This window comes from Protopterus annectens, chromosome 2.part0 (assembly GCF_019279795.1).
Source record: "Protopterus annectens isolate FY-2018-M chromosome 2.part0, PAN1.0, whole genome shotgun sequence".
Classification (NCBI taxonomy): domain Eukaryota; kingdom Metazoa; phylum Chordata; order Ceratodontiformes; family Protopteridae; genus Protopterus; species Protopterus annectens.
Window position 1 is genome coordinate 1,578,052,859 of NC_056728.1, and position 26,135 is coordinate 1,578,078,993.

Sequence of the window (26,135 nt, forward strand, 5' to 3'; positions counted from 1 at the left end):
GCCCTTGTGTACCAAGGATGAGTGGAATAGGTTACACCAGTTAAGCACATGGCGTCTGCCAAGAAAACAATCAGTGATTGACTATATTTGTTTGAGTTAAAATCTATTGACTGTTTATCTTTTCTAGGAGTAGGAGATTAACTTTGACAAATATATTCAGCAGATATTGCTTAGACAGTGCAGGTCTCTGCACTGCACTGATTGCAAAGAATATTTGGTTATTTGCTGTAGGTGAAAACAGTTAAAGTTAGGGAAATGCCAGTGCCTAATTATATTCAGTTAATAGGCTATGTAAAATGCTAGCAGTAGCAGTCCAAATGGCTAAGTCTTTGAAGATTAACTTCCTTTCCATTGAGGCAGTAGGCACTCACATGTGCTCTGTTGACTATAAACAATTTGGTAGGGTAAATTACTAAATGCAGCTAGACAGGCTTTTTTTCTTTTAAATGAGAGCTATTTTGTAGCTGGGATTTTGTTACTCACACATTCCATAAGGCAGGTTAAAAAACAAATTAAATGTAACTTTCATTAAACTGATCTAGCCCTGTAGCAGAGTGCACTGTTATCAGTTACAGTGATAGAGTAAGAGACTCATTGATTTACTTAGCCAGTATTTCTGAAAACATGCTTTGTAAAAAATGCTTCTTCTTCAGTTTCTTGGGTAATTATTCTGAGGCCTGGATCATAGACAGTAATTAATACTGTTGTGAGAACCTGTGATTTGAGACTTGAGGGACGTCAGGCCAGCAATGAAAGAAGTAAGATATACTGTGTACACACTGCTGCAGGGTGAGTCTCAGGGACAGTCCATAGAATTTGATCATTCAAAGATGGGTCTGAATACTGCTGGGTACATTATAGGTTTAGCGCATTCTGGGATGAAAAATAGTTTCATCTTCCATAGATGATTTTACATGGACTGGCAATGCCCACTGTCACATTGCACCCCATGATCTGCAGATGTTTGTGTTTGAGTTTACTACCTGCAATAACTTACTGGATGTGTAGTGTTTTTTTTTTATTTTCTCCATGGTGGATGTGCAACTGTGGAGTTTGAATATATAAGTAAGGGGAGCAGGTGGCTTGCCACCCCAGGGCAAAAAAAATAATAATTTTATTGTGTATGTGTGAATATATATATATATATATATATATATATATAGAGAGAGAGAGAGAGCGTACAATGTTTTCGATGAAATGTGGTTTAATGAAATGGCATTTTAGTCAAATGCACTTTCAGTCATTCATGGCTACTGTTGTTTTTTTCAGTCAAATGCACATTTCATCAAAGGATACAGAACTACACACACACACACACACACACACAAACACACACACACACACACACACACACACACACACACACACACACACACACACACACACACACACACACACACATACACAAAATATGTTGGGGCTCTGGTCTGTTATAAATGAAATATCCTATACTGTAGATTTAGGGAATAGGTTTCCTGAGAAGTGCTAAATCCAGAGATTATGAAAAGAATTCCATAATCTTACAATACAAATATTTCTTTTATGATATACAACACAAAAAAGTCATAGTGAATTGCATATATCTATTTTGTTTTGGAAAAATGTTTTGTATTGATTTTCCTGGACTTCTGCTATGAGAGGATGAAACTGAATGCAACGAGGATTGGAATCTCTGAAATGCATTAGCTGAAAAAAAGTCAAAAAACATTTTTTTAAGTTTTTCTTGCAAGGGGCCAAGCCCTCCTACACCACCAAACTTTTATGTACCAACTCCATGAAGAAAGGGGAAGTTCTTCTGAAAAGGGCATCACTGCCAGTAGAACTCACCAACAGTGATTTCCTATAGAGGAACTCCAATCGTCAGCATGTTGACTGGCAACTGAAGCACTAATTCAATCTTGATCCACCCATAGGTTAACCCTTTTCTGGACAACAATAGTTGAATCAATTTCCTATGAATAGGACTTTATGCAGGTTCACTAGTTTTTTTATGAATGAGGTTGTCTTGCGAGTGATTTGCGAGCTAGATTTTCTGAGGTCACTCATTGTTTTTTTTTTTTAATTTTGGGCTATTTTGATGCATATTTTAATACTGTACTTATTTTTTTTTAATTATAATTGTAGGCTAGAGTATAGTTTTATAGGGTTTTATTTAGTTTGCTTCAGATTTGTAGTTTCTGTCCAACTTTTTAATGTTGATTTCTGGTTGGCTGGATAGATTAATTTTAGTTGGTGCTTTCTTAGTCTTAATTATTGAATTGACAAACGTAATATCCATAAAAATATTTTATTTTACTAATAGTTTTATTTATTTTTAATTACTGCTTAAATTCTAACTAGAACATGCTTTATTGGAGATACCTGGATTTGGCTGGGGAAGGGAATTTTGTTTCCTATAGGTGGGTGTTTGTAATGTATATTATGATTGAAGGCACAGTTACTTTTTTTACGAATAGCTTCCCAACAGTTGTTTGAGATGAAATTTCTCAAGCTTCAGTCACATAAAGAAGAAAGATGAAAGGCATAATGCTGAACACTATTTTCCATTGGAAATCTTTGTGCAGTTTCTAAGTGCACACCATCAGTTATTGACTTGCTTTGGGAGATTTCTCCCTTCTTCATATAGGTTTGACTGTGAAGTTGGTATAGATAAGTTTTGGAAGTGTGGGGACTTGCTTCTTAAATTGGGGTGGTGGGGGCCTAACTCCCTGCAAAACACAATTAAAACTGATTTATTTTACCCTTTAGTGTTAGAGGCATATTTCTTTCCAATCAGCTCATCAGCTTTTAGGAAGTCAGCTTTTCATTGTAAGACCAAAGTGAATGGGAGATACAGCTGTTATTTTAGTTTATTACTTTTAATTCCATTTTTTCTTTTTATTTAAAATTAAATGTAGGGTTGGATTTTGGTTTGTCTTAAGTGGGCTAAATTATTTTGGAGAATTGTGTGTGTGTGTGTGTGTGTGTGTGTGTGTGTGTGTGTGTGTGTGTGTATGTGTGTTTGTGTTTGTGTGTGTGCGCGCATGTGTGTGTGTGCTCGTGCACGCGAGTGTGTGTGTGTGTGTACCTGAATTTTATGAGTGCAGTTTGTAAATGTCTAGTTTAATTTTTAGTAAGTAACTTAAATGTAGTAGTTTTAGTGGATTTTTAATAGGCTTGTCAATGTGTCAAGGATGGTAATAACTCACAATGATGCGCCAAGGTTGGCAATAAAGCTTTGATGATGTGGGAGGGAAAGTTATCAACAAAATGTATCCATAATATGACTAACAATTTTTATAACACTTATTAATCTGAGTCTACTGTATCTGTACAGAAAAAGTGCATGAATTCAGGTGTTAGTGCTGAACACCAGTGACTGTCCCACTGAGTGTTAACATTCATCTGTACACAAAGTTTAGTGCAACATCACTGCTATAATAAAAACATATCACATTAGACCTGCTTCCCCTCATAAGGTCTTCATCAAGGAGGCCAAATTATTTTGCCTTATTCTGAGATGACCTCTAAATTCAGAATAAATGGATTTAAGGATGAATGTATAATTATTATATCAGTGAAGTATTACTTTATTGTTGAAATATGAGTGTGTACACACTGTAGTGTTCTGTCCATTGGCAATTGGGTACATGTTGTGTGGAGTGTACAGAGACAAAATAGGTGTCATGGCAACAGGAATAGTGAAGTGAGTTGCCCCTAAACTCTCATACCCCACTGGCTTGTCTACTGCTCATTGACTAACAACTCACTGAATATATCCGTATGAAGCTAAACTCCTCATCTGCCATTTCCCACAGGAAATCACTGCCTGGGCTGTTCCTAAATATGCACTAACACAGTTTCTTAGTGTGCATCAGCAGTGATTTGTTTCTTTTGCGAGATTTACCCCTTCTTCATGTTTGCATGATAGTGGAATTGGAATATAGTTCTTGGTGTGTTAGGGGCTTATCCCCCATATGCAGGGTGCAGTGGGGATTTTGTTGCCCCACCCATGCCAAACATGCTTATATTTAATTTTGGTAGGTTGGTTCCTTGGTGACTTGTAATGTTACTCATAGTTGTAGCATTCCAGCTTTCAACAATTTTACACATTTTTATTGTTCATAAGCTGTTTATAAGAATCCTTAATTGCTTTCAAATATAAAATTAAGTGGACTAAGAAAGCATTTTTCAAAGCTTTTACTCAAGGAAAAATAATGCATTGAGTCAGGTTTGGGAATAGGCTAAACTGAAATGCTTATGTATGTATTAAAACAGCTATTTATTCATTTTTATACTAATATATTTATATGAAACAGCAGACTGCCAGCTGGTCACTACATCTGTGCAATTGTAATCATGGTTTACCAGAACAGGTACTCTGCCTCCTGGGGATATATATAATCCTTCACAAATTATTATTTTGTAAAATTCCTTTTATGACCTTGGTTGTTAATTGAATGCATCTTATTAAAAGTGCCTCCAAAATCACACAGGCCTCATTAAGGTAACCAATTTACATGCTTGAAAGGAATACAAGACCGTGAGCTTCTGCACTATGATGTATCTAATTTTAAACTGGTTTGTTGTAAAACATTAAATTAGTACATGCTCTTCATTTTAGACATCTCACAGCTCTCTAGCTGATGGTTTTGTTTGTGGTATTTTTGTTGCATTCCATATTTTTTTTTGAAAAAAACACATTTAGACTCAATGACATTTTCTTGGAAAATAGTAGCTGTTAAAATACATGGTCTCATTCATTTTTCCCTACTAATTCAGTTTTAAGCTTTATGTATCTTGTTGTTTTTGTATTGATTAGTTGTAGGAAAATCTGTTTTTACTTCAGAACTGATTATTCTAAATTACACAAAAAATAAACCAAAAAGCATTATACACAAAATGGGAGTTTAGCTAACTAACATATATACAAGATAAGAATATTTTACTTTTCCTCTGCTTCATAAAAGGTAAATCATCTAAATGGATGTTTGAAATGTGACTTCCTATGAAGCGTCTGTGACTTTTTGCTACTTTTCTTAATCATTTTTGTACATTATTTATCAGTCCCAGTCAGTAGAGTTTGAAGCGCATATTGTATTAATCACTTCTGTAGCTCTAGTGCTGAAATAACAAACACATTGTTACATGAATATCTTTATATGTATCAGTCTTTCTAGACATGAAATACATAGTTCAGTATTTTGACACTTTTTAAATTTTAATATCATGATTCACAAAAGCAATAAAGTACGTTGGTAAAACAAGGAAGCTTTTATTTCTTACACTGAAACAAGCACCATGGTTTTACAGATAACGTTCCTACCTAGTTTCCTGCTTTACATCTGGTAAAAATTTAAAAATCTTTAAAAGTCACTTTATTGACAGAAACATATAGTAAAGAGCTCTTTAAAACACATTTCCAGTCCCCAAAAGTAAAATAAACACAATTTCTCTACAAAAAAAGTTTTTAAATACATACTTTTAAACTGATAGAGTATAAAGGACAAGTCCAGATAAAATCCTTTTAGCTAGCAGATCTAGGAGACTTTATGTCCAATACCCTCCATGTGAGAGGAATAAAGACACCTGGGTAAAGGTGGGATACCAGACTTCACTTGAGCCCTCTGGATTCCCTTTATTTTCTGTTCATCCTTGGCACCCACAAGGAGTTAACCACTTGAGATAGCCACTTTAAGGAGACCACCAGCAATATTGGTGTCTTTATTCCTCCCATAGGGAGGGTATCAGAGACAGAGTCTCCTAAATCTGTTAGCTAAAATGATTTTATCTGGAATAATCCTGTATACTCTGTTTCCTGTTAGTCCTGTCACCCTGTGGGTCACATCTTTGATACCAGACTTCACTCAAGCCCTCTAGATTACCTCTGATTACTTTTAAACTGATAGCAAAAAAAGAGTATTCACATTTAAAAGTACAGTGCAGTCTCATGACAGTCTATTAAAATACAAATTTGTAGCTTTAAAATAACTTTCCTATACTGGAAGGTGTCATCAAACTAACATTCTTTTTTAAACAGGAAGTTTTTTCTTAAAGGGAACTTATTCTTTTAGCAAAGGAACAGCAGAAGCCGACTGTCACGCCTCAAAATCTTCAGAAGAACATACTCTTCGGTGGCAGGAAAGTTCCGAAGGGTTTGGTGCCCAAATATGTCTTTTTAGTCAGCTCAGCTCAAGCTGACTAATGGTTTGGGTGTGTAGAAGGTAACTTGATGCTTTGAAAGCTGGCTGGCATTATACCCTTGCAGGATATAACCCATATAGCTTAGGCTACTGCAACAGTCATCATTCAAACGTCTAGTTCTAATTGGAAATTTACTTACACAACTGTACTTTTTGGCTTATTTAGTTTTTTTATCTGAAACATGATATGTTTGTAGTCAGATTAGTCTTTGTTTAATGTGTGAAGACAACAATCGTGTCTTGATGTATGCTCACTTCAGCTTGATAATGACAGGGTGATAGGCTGAGCATACAGGAATTTGCTGGTAATGGAGTAAAGCTTGATGACTTATTTTATCTGCAGATCATTTATTATGGGATGGAACAATTTGCCAGTTAGGAGTCAATAAATAAAAGCCCACTTTTTACCTTTAAACCTACACTGGATACACATTACTTCTTAGTTTGTCAAGTGAATGGAATTTCAATAGGTATATTTTTGATGGCAGCATTAGTAGCTTAAACAATCAGAATACAGCTGAGATATAAGATCTTCCTGGTACCTAAAGCACTGATTTGAGGTTTCATGTTTGATTACCTCTTAAGTACCATGGCTAAAGTATACACCTTTAGGTTTAACAATTGCTAAGCATCGAATCTTCAACTTTCACAAGCCATTAGATAAGTACATATTTTTCAGATTTTCTTTTCTCAAAATTAGTGCGACAGATTGCACAATAGCATTTCTGCAGTCTCTTTTCCAACACTGACTTACACTGAACTTGTATGATCACATCATTTAAACAATGGATTTTTTTTCTACAGAAGACCATACATCACTGGTTAACTGCTACTTATAGCAACAAGAACTATACATTTTTTTTGAAACATAAAATCTTTAGGGAATTCAACAAATCTTTCCATTGTCATTTGTGTATAATGTATGCATGTTAGACAGAGAGATGTTTGGCCTGCAATCAAAGATGCAAATGCATGTTCCTGTCACATACTGGCATCGTGTTGGGTCAGCATAATACACTCTGTGTCAAAGTCAGTGTGCTGATGGCTTAAATCTCACAGCTGGAATTCAATAGCATTTCTAAAATCCATTGCTGGATATTGTTTAAATAAAATATACAAATAAATCCTTCTAATTCTGAACACAATTGTAATAAAGAAAATGCTTCAATAGACATTTCTTGTTTACCAGATAGGGTTGCAATACCGACATTCCCATCCTCTGCTTATGCGGAGAGATGCTGCCGAAAACATTTTCTTCACTTGCTGTGTATTGCCTTGTATCATTATGAATAGTGAGTCCTGCACTGATTAAAATCAGTTCTATACTACTCTCCTTTCAATACACACCAGCAGAGTTATAGCATTAAACAGGATAACTTCAGCTGGAATTAATCTATTCTGGCATAGGGAAAGTCACAATGCTACTTAAACAGGTAGGTTCCATGGTTCACTACCTTTGAATTACATTAATTTGTGTTAGTCTGCAACAGCTTGCTAGAAAAGGCAGCAAATTGATAGCTTTTGATATGATTTGAGATGCTGGATTCCAGTGGAATGTCATATGCATTGAACATCTGTTCTTTTATTTTCTGCTTCATTTACTTTTTTTTTTTACTTTCGTACTTCAAATCCCATTTTGTAATGAAATGCTGTTCTATTGTACCTCTCACATGCCTTCACAGTAATGTGCTTTAATCAGCACTGGTAATTACACCTGACAAATGCCACCATAATTTAATGTTTTAATAGTATGAGACATACTATCTTCATCCCAGACTGATATGTTTCAGTTTAATCATGCCAACCATAAATCTTTATCTTCAAGGCCGTTATCAGTAAATAGCAGCAATAAATATGCAAAAAGGCCATCAGGCATTATTGCCGAAAGGGACATTTAAATCTCTTTAAAGAGAAATTAGAAACACAGTAATGTTAGGAAACCATCTCTGCTTAGACCCTTGTCTCATCCAACATATGACCTGATTTCTGCATCCTATACTTCTCATGGTTTAAGCCTGTGTCTTGATTACAATGCAGCATTGTGAAAGATGATGATGGTTTCTATTTTATTGTATCACCATTAATCCTAAGCACAGCCTGCAAACCAGCCAAAATGTCAGAAAGCTCATCAGATGCTCCTTTTCTGGTTTAGTAATATGAATATCACTAGCTAATGTAAGAGGAACCTTAACTTTTCTATTTTGTCCTACAACCTGGCTTGTGTCCTTGTTAATCAGCCTATCACACAATAAGCAGACAACCCCATGTCATTTCAGATATTTCCTCATTATCTCACCTGCAGATCCTGTTTTATCATTTTATATATACTGTGCTTGCTATGACTGCTACAGTACTTTTCCATGGCCTTAAATGAGCTTAGTTCATCGCATACTATTGCATGAATATGTCAATTCATCCTTTTAGAGTAGTTTCATTGTAATTGCAAACTATAGCTAAAGGCTCCATTTAAAGTAAAAAAAAAAAAAGAAAGAGCGAGATCGATTAATAATTCAGGGGTCTATATTACAACTCTGAAAAACCTTTACAGCGAACACCACTACATCAACACGTATTTAGCAAAATTCACTTCCAAGATTCCCAGAATATTTAAAGGGCAAACAAATACTTGCCCCGCAACCCAATGGAACTAAATTTAGCTAAACCAAACCCACCTGTGTGGGGGGCTATGACCCCCACACACCCCCAACTTAATATACCAACTCTGAGATTACACTACAGTGGAGAAAAGGGCAAAATTGTGTAGTTGGCCAACTACGTCTTTGCCCTGTAAGTATTCAGTGAATTGCAGAAGTAAATTTTGCTGAATATGTGTTGACGATGTGGTGTTCATTGTAATGTTTTTTTGGTGGCATAATACAGACTCATAATTCAGTAATGTATATGTCTCCCTGAGACATTAACACATGCAATGATAATCTGTTTAAGCAAACTGCAAACTGTTCTATAGAATAAAAGAGAAAAATCAGCTGTCTGCTGCTCTGTGAAGGTAATAGTTTACATTCACTCATTACTTTATTTTAGAAACTGTTATTGTCAGAGGGTTTTACAGTGTCCTTTTCTTTTTTGAACAACGTGCTCTAAAATATAATTTACAGAAACCCAGTTTATAATTCCTGTGGAATGATATACAGAAGAATTCTTTGGTAGTTAGTGAAAACTATGATAATTGCATGTACTTGACATGTAACTTTTATGAAAACCACCCCCATCCTGCAGAGAGTTTTATAAATGTGCCACATTGAGGACATATGTAAATCTCTGTTTTGCATGCACACATAAACATCTTTTTTATATGAATACTCAGAAGCATCTTAATAAATGTGATCTTTTAAAAATAGCATAAAGCTGTTTGATGTTGACCAATTGCTAGAGTCTGATTGTAATGCATAATTCCAAGCAGGCGGTTGTAATCTTCTCTTGGAAACTTGTTACTGAAGAATTAAAAGACTCCCCAGTAATTACAGCCAAAAGAACAACAATGCTCACACCCTTCAGCTGTCTGTGGTTTAAATCAGGAAAAAACATATAAACCACAGGATGAGAACTCAAATCAGGAACGCATTTAAAAAAAAAATAAAAGCACTGAATGTTAAAAATATGTATAAGAGAAAATTTATTGTTAAAAATGAAAGTGAATCTTGCACATAAAACAATAAGGACAGCTGTGCTTCAGGCATTTAACATGGCATGAAACAGAAGGGAGGAATATCAATTTTTAACCAGTCCTAAAGCCTGGACAATGTTGTAACAAAGATAGTTTTGTAGATTGCAAGTCATTTCTGCAGTTTGGCAATTTAAAGCTTTGGTAGGTTGCATACATTGCTCAGTGTCAGTTGAATACACAGGAAGATAAAACAGATGTCTGAAAGTTAAGTGCCCTTTTGTAGCAGCAAGACTACATTGTCTCCTTGTAATGAAGCAATGCTGGTCCCTTCTTCCAAAGGCAGCAAGTACTACCTTAGTATTATATAAATGATAATTACTGCTCTGCATATCTTTATAGCAGAGGCTATTTTTTGTAAGAATTATTTTTTTCTGAACAGTTTACTTTTTCCTAGTGCGTATTATCTTGTCTGACATGACATGCTAATATTTTCCTAGCAGGAAAATGTGATGTCACAGTAAAACATTGTGATGTAGAATGGAAAACAAGTCAACACAGGCAGATGAATAAGGAAGAACCTATCAGCTCTCCTGTCAGTCAAAATTCATTAGCCTGCTTAAATCTAAACATTGTACAAACTAGATAACTCAAAGAAATTAGCATAAAGTACATTAACTAACACACCTTGAATAAATACAGTCAGAAATCATGCCTGGGTTTTATAGACAAATGGTATTCGCCCATCCAGCTCCAATGGTTGAAATGATCACTATGTAAAGTAGCCTGCAGCGAAAACCAAACGTTTCAGCATTATTCTAGATTTTTTTTTTCAAACACCTTTATTGAATTATCATTTATGACATAGGCAAATTTACATTCATATAAAAGTAATCAAACTATATTAGCATAACAAACATTATACTTCACATATATTGCTATATATATCATATAACCTAAGCAATATTACATAAATTATTCAATTCCTGCCTTATTTTTTTAAACATGAAACATCTTTATTAAACCATCACTTACTACAGAAGCAATCGTGCATTTATATAAATGAAAACAAACCACACTGACACAATCCTAGACCGCACCCTGTGCATGGCTGCAGCACGCACTGTTTAGTGCGTCAGTATGTGAAATATATCTGGGAATCCAAGCCCCTGTCAGACAGACAGACAGACAGACAGAGCAAATTAGATTGTTACCTGTGTGGGAAAAGTCAGCGAAATTCTGACCAAAGTTTGCATATTCTTTAAATGTATCTTTTTTTTCATTTTCCAAATCATTTATTTAGAATCTAATTGGGAAATCAACACAGTACAACAAAACAACTTTAGAGGTAGTTTTAAGTTAAAAGCTTTGTACAGCTGACATCTGTGCCTGGTTAGGATAATAAGGTTAATTATTTCATCTGAGTGCTGCAGTCATAGCCACACCTCCATAAATTAACTTAATTCTGGCATTATCCTAGTCTGGTTGCTTATTTCATTTTCATGCATGGCCCTTAGTGAGTACAAATAGAATTGTAATAATGTATCAAAGATCCAGGAGAGCATTACCTCTCTATTGAAATAAACAAGTATCATTCTGAAGCAGGCCAATCTGTTTTCTATAATCCCTAAAAATATTCACATACCAGTTTATATCCGCATAAAATAGTCAGGTTGAATATTAAGAAAGACAAACCAGCCCAGCAGCTAGAATCACAATACCAAAAAACACACCAAAGACAGGAGCAATTAAATCAAGTAACTTTAGTTGCACAAACAGACATCTGGTACCTCGGCTTTTCGCTTTCAAGGATTTGCCCTATGTACCACTTTATAACATTGCAATCATATCTCACTATATACAGAAAATTGTTAAAGGAGTTTTGGCACATTGTTTGCTTAGATTAAATAGTGGGAGACCTATTTCCTGGGATGATGAAATTTTCATATACAAAATATTTAAATTTAAAAGAGCTATTAAATATACCATTATACACTGTACCCCAGGAGATGGTAGGGTCTTTTGTTTATGGATGTTATAAAGTATGTAGGAGAATAAGGAATATTTCTGGTAGTAGTATTAATGAATGCAAATTTGTGTCAAAAGGAAGGTTTACATGCAAATCTTGTGGGGTAGTGTATTTAGTGGGATGTGGTTGCAATGTTATGAAGTGGCACATAGGGCAAACCAAGAGGGCAGTTAAAGTCAGGATTTTGGAGCATTTGGGAGACATTTGCAACAGGAATTTTAGGAGTCCTATAGGAGAACATTTTTTCAACAAGCATGGTGGAAGTGATAGTTCATTCTTTTTTAGTGTCCAACTAGACCTAGTTCATATGGGGGGGGGGTGACATGAGTCAGAAATTAAATATACTGGAGCGTAAGATGATTTTGAACTTGGTACACTCTAACCCAAGGGTCTCAATTTGGAGGTCAACTTAGGTTGAATGACATTTTCTAAAATATTTTACAAAAAAATATATAAACAAATAATATAAAAATAAAATAGTTATTAGATAATTAAATAGACGTTAGGATATTTGATATAAGAAATGTACCAATCTTTAATTTATGTATGTGTGCAAGTTAAAACTGTATATTTTATTTGCAATGGGTATTGTGCACTTTAACAATATAATGAGATGTAATTATTCAATTAATAGCGGGGTTTACCTGGTGTATATTGTAAGTGTGCATACAATGATGTATCCTTGAAGGCAAAAAGCCGAGGTACCAGATGTCTGTTGGTGCAACTAAAGTTACTTGAGTGAGAGTGAATAGTCTGATCCAGGGTAACCATTTCTGGTTTATTTTTTCTCTAGCACATTTATTCCCTTTACTGAACTTCAGCCTACAGAAATCATTCATTAAGGCTATACATTCAGATATTAGAGGGGGGGGGGATTCTTCTATTTTCTTTTAAGATATATATTTATAAGAATTGTGGCACCCATGCACTGGCCCAGCAGTCAAGGAGCCTCAATCCTCACCCCTAACACCAGTGAGGGGCGTCCATATTGGGAAGGATAACAAGTACACACACAGGAAAGTACAATTTCCCTTAAGAGCACACAGAGATCACAGTCAGTCCAGGGCTGGTTTCTCCCTTTCTCTCCAGATCCCCAATAAGACTCCCCACTAGCACAGCTATAGGGTACAGGTCTCAGCCTAGTGGTCAGGCTAAAACCCCCAGCACCCTCTCTGTCCAACCAGAGCTTTGTGTCCCTGCCCAAGTAGCTGACACACACACATTTTGAGATATGAGTTATATACAAATGCACAGACACTCCTGGGGAAGGCTGGCACAGGTTCTCTAGCTATGCCCCATTCTCTGCCAGGCTATAAGGTAGAAATCACTGCCACCAACTACTAATATCAGCTACTAATAAGCCCCTTACTAAATGGTGTCAAATTATTACTGTGCAATATTATAATCCAAATAATAAGTGTGAGCCAGGGCTAAAGCTATTGGAGTGGCTTGAGCAGTATCACTATATACATGCAATGTACTCTAGAGCTTAAATTATCCCTAAACAAAACAGCCACAGTTGAAAGGTTTAAAAATATTTAATAATAAATAATAAAAACACAAGACAATACTTCTTACTACACAGTGCTAGTCAAGAGTTCAGAGATCACAGGAAAATGTTTAAAAATAATACAGTAGAATAGTTCTGACATCAATACAGAATACAGCTAGACAAAACTTACTATTTTCTATCTATATCTAAGAGCAATCACAGTTCTAAATAAAGTTACATATAGAGCAAAGCAGAGTACTGGTGAGTTGTTGTGAGCTTTAGACAAAATACAAAATCCTCTGTCTCTTCTCTCTCTCTCTCTCTCTCTCTCTCTCTCTCTCTCTCTCTCTCTCTCACTCTCTCTCTCTGTCTCCCTGAGAAAGTCCTTTAAATTGATAATACATCCTGCTGACTCATCTTAGATTACATCATTCTTAACAATTCTCTGGTTTCACAGGTTAACAGAAACTCTACATTTATATTTCTTAGTAAGCTTACACCTGGTCAGGAAACCGCAGTAATTAAAGACATTATTATGTGTAAAATCTAGCAATTAACTCTGGTCTCAAAACAATAGAAATAATCTGCTGGTTCAGACACCATGGCTCCAAGTTTGAGATCAAACAGTCATACAAGGCTTGACTTATCAGCTTTCTTCCAGCAGAGTGCACTGTTTTTGACATTCAACATTTAACACCATTTTCTTCCATTTAAGAGAACAAGCCTGTGGCTTATATTAATATTTACAAATTACAGAATTATCTACAAAATTCTATCTAGCTAGGCTGGCAGCCTTCACATATCTTCACATTTCTACCCCCCCCCCCCGAGAACTTATGGTAGTTTTTCAAGTGTGCCTTGAGAAACGTTGCTTGAGAGGGCTAGGTCTATTTGAGTATACCTTACCCCATTCCCTGTCTTGAGAGCCCATCTGCATTGGCATTGCTAGTCCTACTGCGGTGCTGCACTGACATATCATATGCTTTCAACACTAGGCTTCATCTTAGCAACTTGGCATTTTGCTGGCTGGCTCTGTTTAACCATGTTAGGGGATTGTGATCTGTCACTGGAGTGAATTTTCTTCCATACAGATAAAGCTGAAGTTTCTGCAGTGCCCACACTATGGCGAGACATTCCTTTTCTACAGCTGCATAGCATTCCTCCCTGGGTTGGATCCTACGACTGAGATAAACCACTGAGTACTCTTCTCCCTCTGAAGAAATCTAAATACAGCCCCCACCCCATGGTTCGAAGCACCCACCTGCACAACAAATTCTTTGCTGTAATCTGGACTGGCTAACATAGGGGGGTCCTCCCAAAGCTTCTTTAAGCTTCTGGAATGCCTGCTCACATTATGTGGTCAACACTACCTTATCTGGCCTGTTCTTCCTTGTCATGTCTGTGAGGGGAGCAGCTATGGTATTATAGCTGGGGACAAACTTTCTGTAGTGCCCTGCTGTCCCTAAGAATGCCCTCAACTGCTTTTTGGTAACAGGTGCAGGCCATGCCCGAATGGCTTCAACTTTGGCAGGTTCTGGTGTGATCTTACCATTCCCCACTCTATGTCTCAGGTAGGAGACCTCTGCCATACCCACCTGACATTTGCTTGGCTAAATGGTCAACCCTGCCCTCTGTAGTCTGTCCAGCACCTTCCTGACATGTTGAAGGTGCTCTTGCCAGGAATGGCTGTAGATGGCAATATCATCTAGGTAAGCAAGGGCAATCCCTCCTGCTCCTGCTAGGATATGATCTATCAACCTCTGGAAAGTTGCTGGGGATTTCTTCATCCTAAAGGGCATCTTCTTGAACTCATACAAGCCAAAAGGAGTCACAAAGGCTGACCTCTATCTAGCACTGGGAGTTAAGAGCACCTGCCAGTAACCCTTGGTAAGATCAATGGTGGTAAGATATTTAGCCCCACCCAGCTGCTCTAGGGCCTCATATGTCCTAGGCATGGGATAAGCATCTGACTCTGTGTAACTATTTAATTTCCTGTAGTCCACACAGAACCTGGTGTTGCCATCCTTCTTTGGCATCAGCACCACTGGGGAGGCCCAGGGACTGTTGGACTCTTGAATTACCCCTAGTTCCAACATCTCCTGTATCCCCTCCCTCAGAGTCTGTTTGACTCTATCAGGCACCCTATAAGGGGCCTGCCTAATAGGCCTTTGGGTATCCTGTATCCACCTGGTGCTGCACTAGTTGGGTGCACCCTGGTTTCCAAGTGAACTTGTCCTCAAACTCCTGTAACACTGCTCGAATTTCTCAAACCTGGATAGGAGATAGCTACTGGGACATTGCTACCCCTTCCACTGAGGTGTCAGTCCGAGCCTCACTGAGGAGATCAATCACCAGATCTCCCTCAGACTCCTCCTGCAATCCACTGAAAATACTCAGCAGAAGGGCCTCCCTATCATGGTAAGGTTTCATCATGTTAACATGGTACAATTTGTGCCCCTGCCTCTGGCCTAGCAGTTCTACCATGTAGTTAACATCAGCTAACTTTCTTACCACCTTGTAGGGTCCCTCCCAGGCTGCTTGCAGTGTGTTGTGTCTGACAGGAATGAGAACCATTAGCTGCTGCCCTACAGAATACTCTCTAGCTTGAGCATTCCTGTCATACCAGACCTTTTTCTGTTTTTGGTCTTCTGCCAGGTTCTCCTGGGCCAAGCTCATGACTTCCCTGAGCATTGTCCTGAGGCTTAGGACATATGCCACAACAGACTCCTTGTGAGATTCACACTCACTTTCCCACTCATCATGAATTAAATCTAGAGGTCCCCTCACCCTATGCCCATACAGCAACGCAAAGGGTGTAAAACCTGTGGATTTCTGGGGAACCTCTCTTTAAGCAAACAACAGATGGGGAAATATTTGTCCCACTCCCTCTTAAACTTGTCTGCAAATCCCTGTAGCATGGACTTGATTGTAGAGTTTAACCTCTCAACAAGACCATTAGCCTGGGGAAGGTAGAGGGTGGTCTTCAGGTGCTTCACCCCACAGTACTTTCACAGACAAGCCAGCAGGTCTGACATGAAATTGGCACGTCTGTCAGTCAGTATTTCTTTTGGGAAACCTACCCTGCTGAAAATCTCTAATAAAGCATTTGCCACCTTTTCTGCCTCAATGGAGGACAAAGCCACTGCCTCAGGGTATCTTGTAGCATAATCTCCTACCACTGGGATGTACTTTTTCCCTGTGGAACTTGGGGTACTCAGAGACCCTACAATATCCATAGCTACCCCCTGAAATGGCTCCTCAATCAAAGGCAAATGCATCAAAGGAGCTCTCACCTTGTCTCCTGCCTTGCCTACCTTTTGGCACTGCTCACAGTTCCTGCAGTACCCTGTTACATCTCTGGAAATTCCAGGCCAATAAAAGTTCTGCATAATATGTCTCTTTGAACGTTTTATGCCCATATGGCCTGCAAAGGAAATATCATGGGTATGGCTAGTAGCACCAGATGGTAGGCTCTAGGCTGTATCCTCTCACCTTCTAGCCCTCCCTCAGGGATCCACTCTCTATACAGTAACCCTGAGGGAGGGGTAGAAGGTGAGAGGATACAGCCTCTCACCTTCTAGCTCTCCCTCAGAGGTCCACTCTCTGTACAGTAACCCTTTGTCCCAGTATACAGATTCCCCCTTCCCTTGAGAGTTAGGTGCCTCGCTAGCTACCTGCCCAGGCCTTGCAATGTAGGGTCTGAGAGCTGAGCCTGTCTCAACTTTCTCTTTGAAACCCTTACCAGATCCCCTTCCACAGGAAGTCTGGGATCCTCTGACAGTGGTGCCTCATTGTCAGCCTGGATACTACTACTCACCTCTACCTTTGTGGTCACTCTGCCCAAGGGAACATCAGTACCCACAAACAGCTGTGGCTCACCTTCAGTATCACTGCTACAGAGTAGCTCCCTCCCTGAAGTAACCACCTCACCAGTCCTGGTTGCAAGTATGTGGTCTGTCTAGGTCTCCCCCAGGCTACCAGACCCACATGCTTGTCTCCGAGCCTGACTGAGTGTAACTGCATAAGCACATGGTACTGCCTCATCCAAATCCTTCCCTATCACATCTGTAGGATGCAAGTTCGGTACCCCTGTTGTCTTGAGACAACCTACTATTGGAATTTTGTCTTTCCCACTTACTGGCTCTCTCACCATGTGTTACTCACCTTGCCTCTGTGGATATCTGTATGCCACATGGCCCCACTGGTTGCATTCAAAACATTTAACCCTAGGTCCTGGACATGTACCTGGACTAGTGGCTTCCCCTACTACTGGCAGATTCTGTTGGGGCAGTCTGGGCTGCCCACCATGGTTTCCTTTAGACCCATGAGCCATACTGGGGGTCCCTTTCCTGTGCAGAGATGCCCTGTTTGCTAGGTGTAGGTCTCCCTTCGTCCCCAACTCATCTGAAGTAGCACATTGTCTATCAGCTAACCAGATCCTCATGTTCTCAAGTAAAATGCTAAGGGCTTGTTCCCTCAACAGAAGGTTTTCCAGCCCTTCAAAAGTGGTGACCTGACATCCACTCACCCATCTATGAAAATAAGTGCTCAGTTCAGCAACATATTCACACACACTTTCATCTGCCTTGCGTCTATGCTCATGAAACATTTTCCTATAAGTTTCACGTGTTAGCTTAAAAAATTCTAACAGACAATTCTTAACAGCAGTATAATCAAAATATTCATGATCAAAAAGTTTAGACAACACATACAGCTTTACCATGGAGTAAGGGGGTCGGGAACTATACCCAGAGCCTTTGGTCAACATCATACTTTTTACATAACCTCTCAAACATATGAATGAAACTATCAAAATTATCCCCCTCTGTAAACTGCGGAAAAAATTTACTGACCTTTTGTGCTTCTGCCTCCCCATTACCTTCATGACTCTGGCAAAGAGTCAGCATCTCCTTTTCGTGCTGCCTCTGCCTTTCCTTCTCCTCAACTTCCAGGCATAGCAGTTTCTCATTCTCCTCAGCCTGTAGATGTCTTATTCTCTCTGTTGCTTCTATTTCCAAACACCTGGCCTCCAACTCAAGTCTCTTTAGCTCCAGATGGATTTTTAAGTCCTCTGCAGAAAGATTGAGCTGTCCATTCTCTGAGTGTTGTGTATCTCCATGGGCAATCTGATTGTCCTCCTGATTGCTGTTTTCTGATGCAGCTGTGAGCAAAGCTGCAGTCATGTCTGCCTTAATCAGGTTTCCATGCACCCATCCCTTAGCATGGCACATCTCAGCCAACTGGCTCCTTGACAGCTTGCCATACTCATCTGCTGACATGCTTGCCTGCTCTCCCTGACTGACTAAGCTAACAAAAGAAATAAAACAATTGTGATCTGAACTCTGAATATTCGCTGCGTGGCTGATTTAGAGTACAAAAACACTTTCAGTGATCACTGTTCACAAGCTACAGGAATTCACTATCCACACCACTACAAGCCAATTGCCAACCAATTAATATGTGATGTGGATATCACACCACTGCCAAACAATTAACATGTGGCGCCCGTGCACTGGCCCAGCAATCAAGGAGTCTCAATCCACACCACTAACAACAGTGAGAGGCGTCCACATTGGGGAGGATAACAAGTACACACACAGTAAAGTACAATTTCTCTTAAGAGCACACAGAGATCACAGTCAGTCTGGGGCTAGTTTCTCCCTTTCTCTCCAGATCCCCAATAAGTCTCCCCACTGGCACAGCTATAGGGTACAGGTCTCAGCCTAGTGGTCAAGCTAAAACCCCCAGGACCCTCTCTGTATAACCTGTGTTTCGCGTCCCTGCTCAAGTAACTGACACACACACACTTTGAGATATGAGTTATATACAAATGCACAGACACTCCCGGGGAAGGCTGGCACAGGTTCTCCAGCTATGCCCCCTTCTCTGTCAGGCTATAAGGTAGAAATCTCTACCACCAACCACTAATATCAGCTACTAATAAGCCCCTTACTAAAGGGTGTCCAATTATTACTGCACAATATTATTATCCAACTAGTAAATGTGACCCAGGGCTAAAGCTATTGGAGATGCTTGGACGTTATCACTATATACGTGCAATGTACTCTAGAGCTTAAATTATCCCTACACAAAACAGCCACAGTTGAAGGGTTTAAAAATATTTAATAATAAATAATAAAAACACAAGACAATACTTCGTACTACACAGTGCTAGTCAAGAGTTCAGAGATCACAGGAAAATGCTTAAATTAATACAGTAGAATAGTTATGACATTAATACAGAAAACAGACTAAACTTACTATTTTCTATCTATATCTCAGAGCAATCACAGTTCTAAATAAACTTACATGTAGAGCAAAGCAGAGTAGTGGTGAGTTGTTGTCAGCTTTAGACAAAATCTGACATGCTCTCTGTCTCGCTTTAAATTGATAATACATCCTTCTGACTCATTTTAGATTACATCATTCTTAACAATTCTCTGGTTTCCCTGGCTAACAGAAACTCTACATTTACATTTCTTAGTAAGCTTGCACCTGGTCAAGAAACCACAGTAATTAAAGACATCATATATATAAAATCTAGCAATTAACTCTGGTCTCAAAACAATGAAAAGAATCTGCTGGTTCAGACACCAAGGCGCCGAGTTTGAGATCAAACAGTCATACAAGAGTTGACTTATTAGCTTTCTTCCAGCAGAGTGCACTGTTGTTAGATTTGTGATGCTCAACATTTAACACCATTTTCTTCCATTTAAGAGAACAAGCCTGTGGTTTATATTAATATTTACAAATGACAGAACTATCTAAAAAATTCTATCTAGCTAGGCTGGCAGCCTTCACATATCTTCACAAGAATCATAACTGCTTTTGTCAGTACTGCTTCAGCCTTGGACCAGGGACTTTGATTAAGAATGAAATTAATATCAGGAGCAATTCTAACTTTTCCAGCCCAAACTGCTTCAATACATTATGAATGTCATATTACATTTCTTTAAGCTAAGAGCAAGTACCAAAAATGTGCTTCCAATCTCTGAGAGTTTCCTCTAAACATCTCCAGCAGCTAAGATCTAATGAGGGAAGCACTCTTTTGTTTTAGTAAGAGTATAACAAATATTTGTGTGACACTGCCATCTAAAAATCTATATTTTCTAGAAACCATAGCATACCTACCATAGTATCCTTTTCCATATAATTTAAGATACTGATAGCCCAAGGTCCCCTTTGCATGCTTTCCTTAGGGGGTGCAGTGTTCCACTGAGTTCCCTTGTTAACAGTTTATACATTTTATTTATAATGCGCCTTTTGCTAAGATTAGGATCCTTGGCTTCCAATGTTAAGTTGATTGATCTGGACCAAGCTTGGCTTTTTAGTGTAAAGTTGTCTTTATATGGCCCATCTGTTATTTCAAAAGGTGTAGAGTCCTTGATGGTGTTCCTCTCATTATACTGCTCCTTAATCTCTTGCCATGTCAACAGTATGTCACTCAAGAGTAACAGGTCCCAGAATATTAAAGCCTTCCATTTTCCCAGTGTCTGTAACTGCTGCTTTATATTAACATTCCAGAGGAAACCTTCTGTAATAGTAAGCAGTTCATGCCCTAAGCTTTTGAGGTTAAATCGAGAAGTGAACATAATGATGAGAGCAAATATTTTGTGACAGGAGTGGACATTTCTAAATTTTTCATATTTCTTTTGCCACATAATGATAAAAATGTTATCTTGTTCCCCCACTTCCCTTAGTAAGATATCCTCTCATCCAGAGTGATAGTCTGCTCTAAATATATTATAACACATCTTACAGAGAGTTGCCTTATGATATAGCTCTGAATTCTGAATCTCCACAATCCATCTAACTCTTTTGGGGGAGCCAGTATCTTCCAAGCCATTCTATAGTTATTCTTTGCCCATGAGAAATTTGCTATTTGCTTTGTATGTTTCTTAAAGTAATTCTGACTAGGTGGGTTCCATAGTACCTGGGCTGTATATAGAATATGTGGCAAAATGAGCATCTGAATTGCTAAGATGCACTATCGAAAATATGAAATACAATCAGACAAAAAATTGAAATAATGATTACAAATTTCCAAATGTCAACTGGGCCAAAGTTTGAATATTGCATTATATTAGAATCTTAAGATATATAATTATTAATGTTCCCACAAGTAATGGCTAACATTTCATTTAATTTAGCTCTGTTTCATTTTAGCCTTATATCATTCCAAAGGCAACTATTTGCTCCAAAGGAGGCTGACTTGCTGCTCAGGATCACCAAAATAAACCAAAAGATAATCACCATAAAGAGAAGCCATGTATTCCTCTCCTTTACATTTATATCCTGTTATTTCTTTGGACCACAACTTTATTGCAGGAGATCCCAGATGAAGTGCAAATAACAGAGGAGACAACGGCCACCTCTGCTGCATTACCTGAGTAACCTAATATGGTTCAGATAGGAAAACTCCTATTTTTCCTCTTCTGACTTTCAGTTCCTGTACATTTCGTGTAGAAGGGCTATGAATGATTTTGGGACTCCAAACCTCTGGAGAGTTGAAAATGTCCATTCCAGTATTTCAACTAAAAGTACTAAAAGGATTAATTTAGTTAAATTGGAATCTTCTGTTAATAGTAGTTTTATTATGTCATTAACGAATCCCACTTGGTAATAATGTGTTAACTTTGGAAGGTAATGGAAGGCAGTGCACAGATGTTTTAAGTCTTTCTTGGGTGTCAGAATGACAGATGTGTAAGCAAGTTTCCATCTAGTGGGGATCCTCCTCTGCAAAACGCAGCATTAGCCACCTCCAAAAGTAATCTAAAAATCCTTTCAGTAGGGTTGAGATCTTTTAGCAAACTCTGACAGTTCTTCCTCAAAAGCCTGTTATAATGCATCTGAGTAGTACAAGACAGAATAATTATATTGAGCAGGTTCTGAAAGCTTATATGGATCCCATACTACTTTGCCTGGGATTGGATGTCTTGCCTTTGCTACCAAACCCGTGGTCATCATAAGTCTCAGTCTGACCATTAAATGTTTTAGAGCTGAAGGACAATGCAGAAATTGCCTTGACTATAGACAAAGCTTTCAGTTTCTGGACATGTTACTGCTTAGAAGTATTAGTCTGTAAGTCTGTTTCCCACTCCACATCTTCTGTCTTGTGATTTGCCATCAAGGCACTAATTGTTCGCTCTAGATATGTTGAGAAATACATTTCCATAGTGCAGGGGTCTGAATCTCCCAAGGACCAGAGTGAACCTCACCCAATCCAAAAACTATGTTCCAACTTCAAACTAATACTGTGCAAGTCTCCAGAAAAGCCAGCTTTCCCTACACATAATTTTTACCTACTCTATTTGTGACCCCAGGAGGAGATGAATGAAAATAAAAGTGACATTTCTACCTAAAACCAATGATTACAGGCTATATACCTTCCTGTTTTATCCTTTTGGCATACCAGTAACTCAGATGGGATCCCTGTCCTAAACATGATACAGACTCCCCTCCTTTTGCAGTTGTCTACCGAAGAGGCAAAGGCCAGTTCATATCCATCCTTTGCTAATTTCTTATGTGCTGTTTGTGTCAACTACATTATTAGTAACATTGCAATACCCACAGAAATTATTTTAATATATGTAAAAATCATGGTCTGCTTTACTCAGGAATTAAACCATTTACATTCCATGCTAATACAGTACATCTCATAGTTCCCACCATAATGCAATCTTAATTCTGTATCCATATTTACTTCCATAAATGATGCAGAAATTAATTAACCACCAGTATCCTATTTATTTAGGAATAACAGCCTCAAACTTACAGCTATAGTCTACTACACCTTTAATATTACTTAAAAGTGCAAACCCAGCAAAACCCTCCTATGTAAGTATAAAATAATAAAAAGTTTCCAAAGATAAGACTATTTGTCTCTAATCAGAAACAGGAAACAAACAGGTTATTTAATCAAGATATTGATACAGGTACAGTGGACATCATCAGAACAACATCAAGTCTGGAACACCCAGCTTTGTAAAATTTAAGAACCACATGACCAGAACAATTAGTATATATAGATAGATATAGATATAAAGAGATTCAACTCAAATATTGAAAATGGGAATTTGCACTTTCCAAATGTCCGAATGTTGTGCGATCCTAGAGTTGGTATATATAATTAGCAGGGGGAGGTGTGCAGGCACAGCAGGCTAGCCCCTGCACTAAATACATTTTCAATATTTAGAGTTTTCAACATTTTGTGTTTCACAATTTTGAGTTTTCAGTATTATGACACACACACCGATATATATATATATATATATATATATATATATATATATATATGTATACACACACACACACACACACACACACACACACACATAGAGAGAGAGAGAGAGACAGAGACATCGGAGGTGTAGGAGCGCAACTCCCAGTGTTGGTGGATGCAGAACAGTTTGATACCAACAAGAAACGCCTTAAAAGATGTACAATGAGGTTTAACATTTGCTGTTCATTTGATTCCCAGTATCACTTTTTGCAATTGTGGGATTTTAAAGTTATGGGCATTGCAATAACTGTGTTTATCATGTAGTAGAAAACCAGTCCAAATGCCAGTTCTGTAGATTTAAAAGCTCAGATTTATTTTCAGGGACAATGTAGGCAGATCCTACTATTCAACTTGTGCAATAACATAACTAAGGCAACAAAGATCTTATAAAAAGTTCTTTGAGGAAGTAAGCAGTCTAAGCATTGAGTAAAACAGTTTCAAAGCTCAAGTTAATGTTATCTTACACTCTTATATATTGTTTTTTCCAAACAAATAATTCAAAACTTACAGATATAGGCACAGTTCACGTAAGTCCATCCAGCTTTCAGTAGAACTTGTCACATAGACAATTCACACTCTGCACACAAGGTAACAGCTTCTCACACACAAGGCAATTCCTTCAGTATAGCTTGTAGACATATCTTTCAAATAATAAAATTCATTTCTACTTCTAGGAGACACCTCCTAATCTTCTCCTTTAAGAATGCTCTATTTGTAGTAACAGTGATCATATTGTACTCTGGCATCGGATAGCTCTACCCTGGTTTTAGTGGAGCTCTCCCTTCCTATTTGGGGAAAACTGCTATACTTCAGTGATCTGCCCTCTCTTAAAGGTAACCTCATTTTTGGTAGCATCAGCCAAGGGGATGTAGGCCCAGGGCAACATATCAGCATTCAGTTGGCTGCATCCTGGAGGACAGAGAATCTTAAAATGAAAGTGCTGTAAAGTCAATAGCCACTGAGAAAGTCAAGGGTTGTCATTCCATTGCTTGTTCAACCACTGAAGTATGGCTTGGTCTGTAATTGATATAAATTATCTACTCAAAAGTAATATTTCAACATGTTGAGGGTCCATTTGCTTTCTAGACATTCTCTTTTAATCACTGAGTTACGTCACTCAGCAGTGCTGAGTTTACATTTAATGTAGAACATGGGGGTGCTGACTTCTTCTACATTTGCCTCAATTCCTATTTCCATGACACCAGAATTATAGGGTGGGGAGGCTCACCACCCCACTTTAAATGTGATCCTGGACTTTGACCTCAGCTCTGAAATCATCTGTTTTATTTAAAAACAAAAGGGAAGTGAGCAGCTGTCCATTCTTACCTCAGTGTGTGTACATGTGCGTTTGTGAGACTAGGTGTGTGCATGTATGAGTGTATGCAAATGCTTGCTAGTGTGTGTATGTGCTTGTGAACATAGCTGTGTGTATACATGCGTGCAAATGTGCATGTATGTGAGTGTGTGTAGGTGCGAGTGTGAATGTGTGTTTGTGTCTGTATGTGTATGAGAAGACATTTTAGCTATATGTTGTTGATTTTGCTTGTTACCTACTGCAAGAAGAAGCTTTGTATACTTACCATAGGGTAATACTGGTAATCATTTTTAATAGCATTTTTAAAGTGGCTTCAGACCAGCAAAGTAAAGAAGCCATTGAGACTGTGCTTCCTATTGGAATGCATCCTGAAGTGGCCTTATTTGTTGTCAGTAACATGTTGAAGAGGTAGTGAAGTGCTTCCTGATCTCCAGACTCTAGGTGCTTGAAGAAGAATGCCGAAAGTAATTAATGCTAGTGACACAGTCCCCGGCTTGTTTCCCCTGCAGATGTTCTATTCCTAATGTCATGTTCAGAGAAGTAGGAGCAAAATTTCCTTATATCTGAAACAAATGAATATTGCTAGATCTCAGTGAGCCACTGTCTCCGGAAAAATAATCCATCTGAAACGTTCCTTATCTTTGAGGAATCACTATGCCTTTGTTTATATTTTTGCTATCTAAGCATCAGGAAAAAAAAAGATAAATTGTTAAGAAACATCTGTCACTATTAAGATGGGTTCTGAGCACAGCATTGCCTTTAGCTTCTGCTTGTTTTGAGGCATCTGCCCATTTGATATTCAGCTGGAACTTACTCTTGGTTTGGTCAGTGAAGGTACAAACAATAGAAGCAAAGTCTGAGGCAAACTTGGGATAATAGATGGACAAGCCCAGGAAAGTCTTAATCCATCTTTTCGTAGTGGGTCTAGGACAATTCCATGCTATGTCTAACTTTTCAGCCTGAGGCTTTACTATACAACTGCCTATCTCGTTGCCAAATAGTGGGGTTTCACCATGCCTATTTTACACTTAATTGAGTTTACTGTTTGTCCAGTTTACAACAGACAATGCAAAAAAGACTGCACCGTAGCGAGATGAGTTTCCCATTCCACAGAGAAAAATGACTGCTCTGTACAGCTAGGTTGCTGGATATCTTTCATGGGGTGTGGGTATCCTGTCCGTAAGCCCATGGAATATTGTTGCTGCTTTATGGA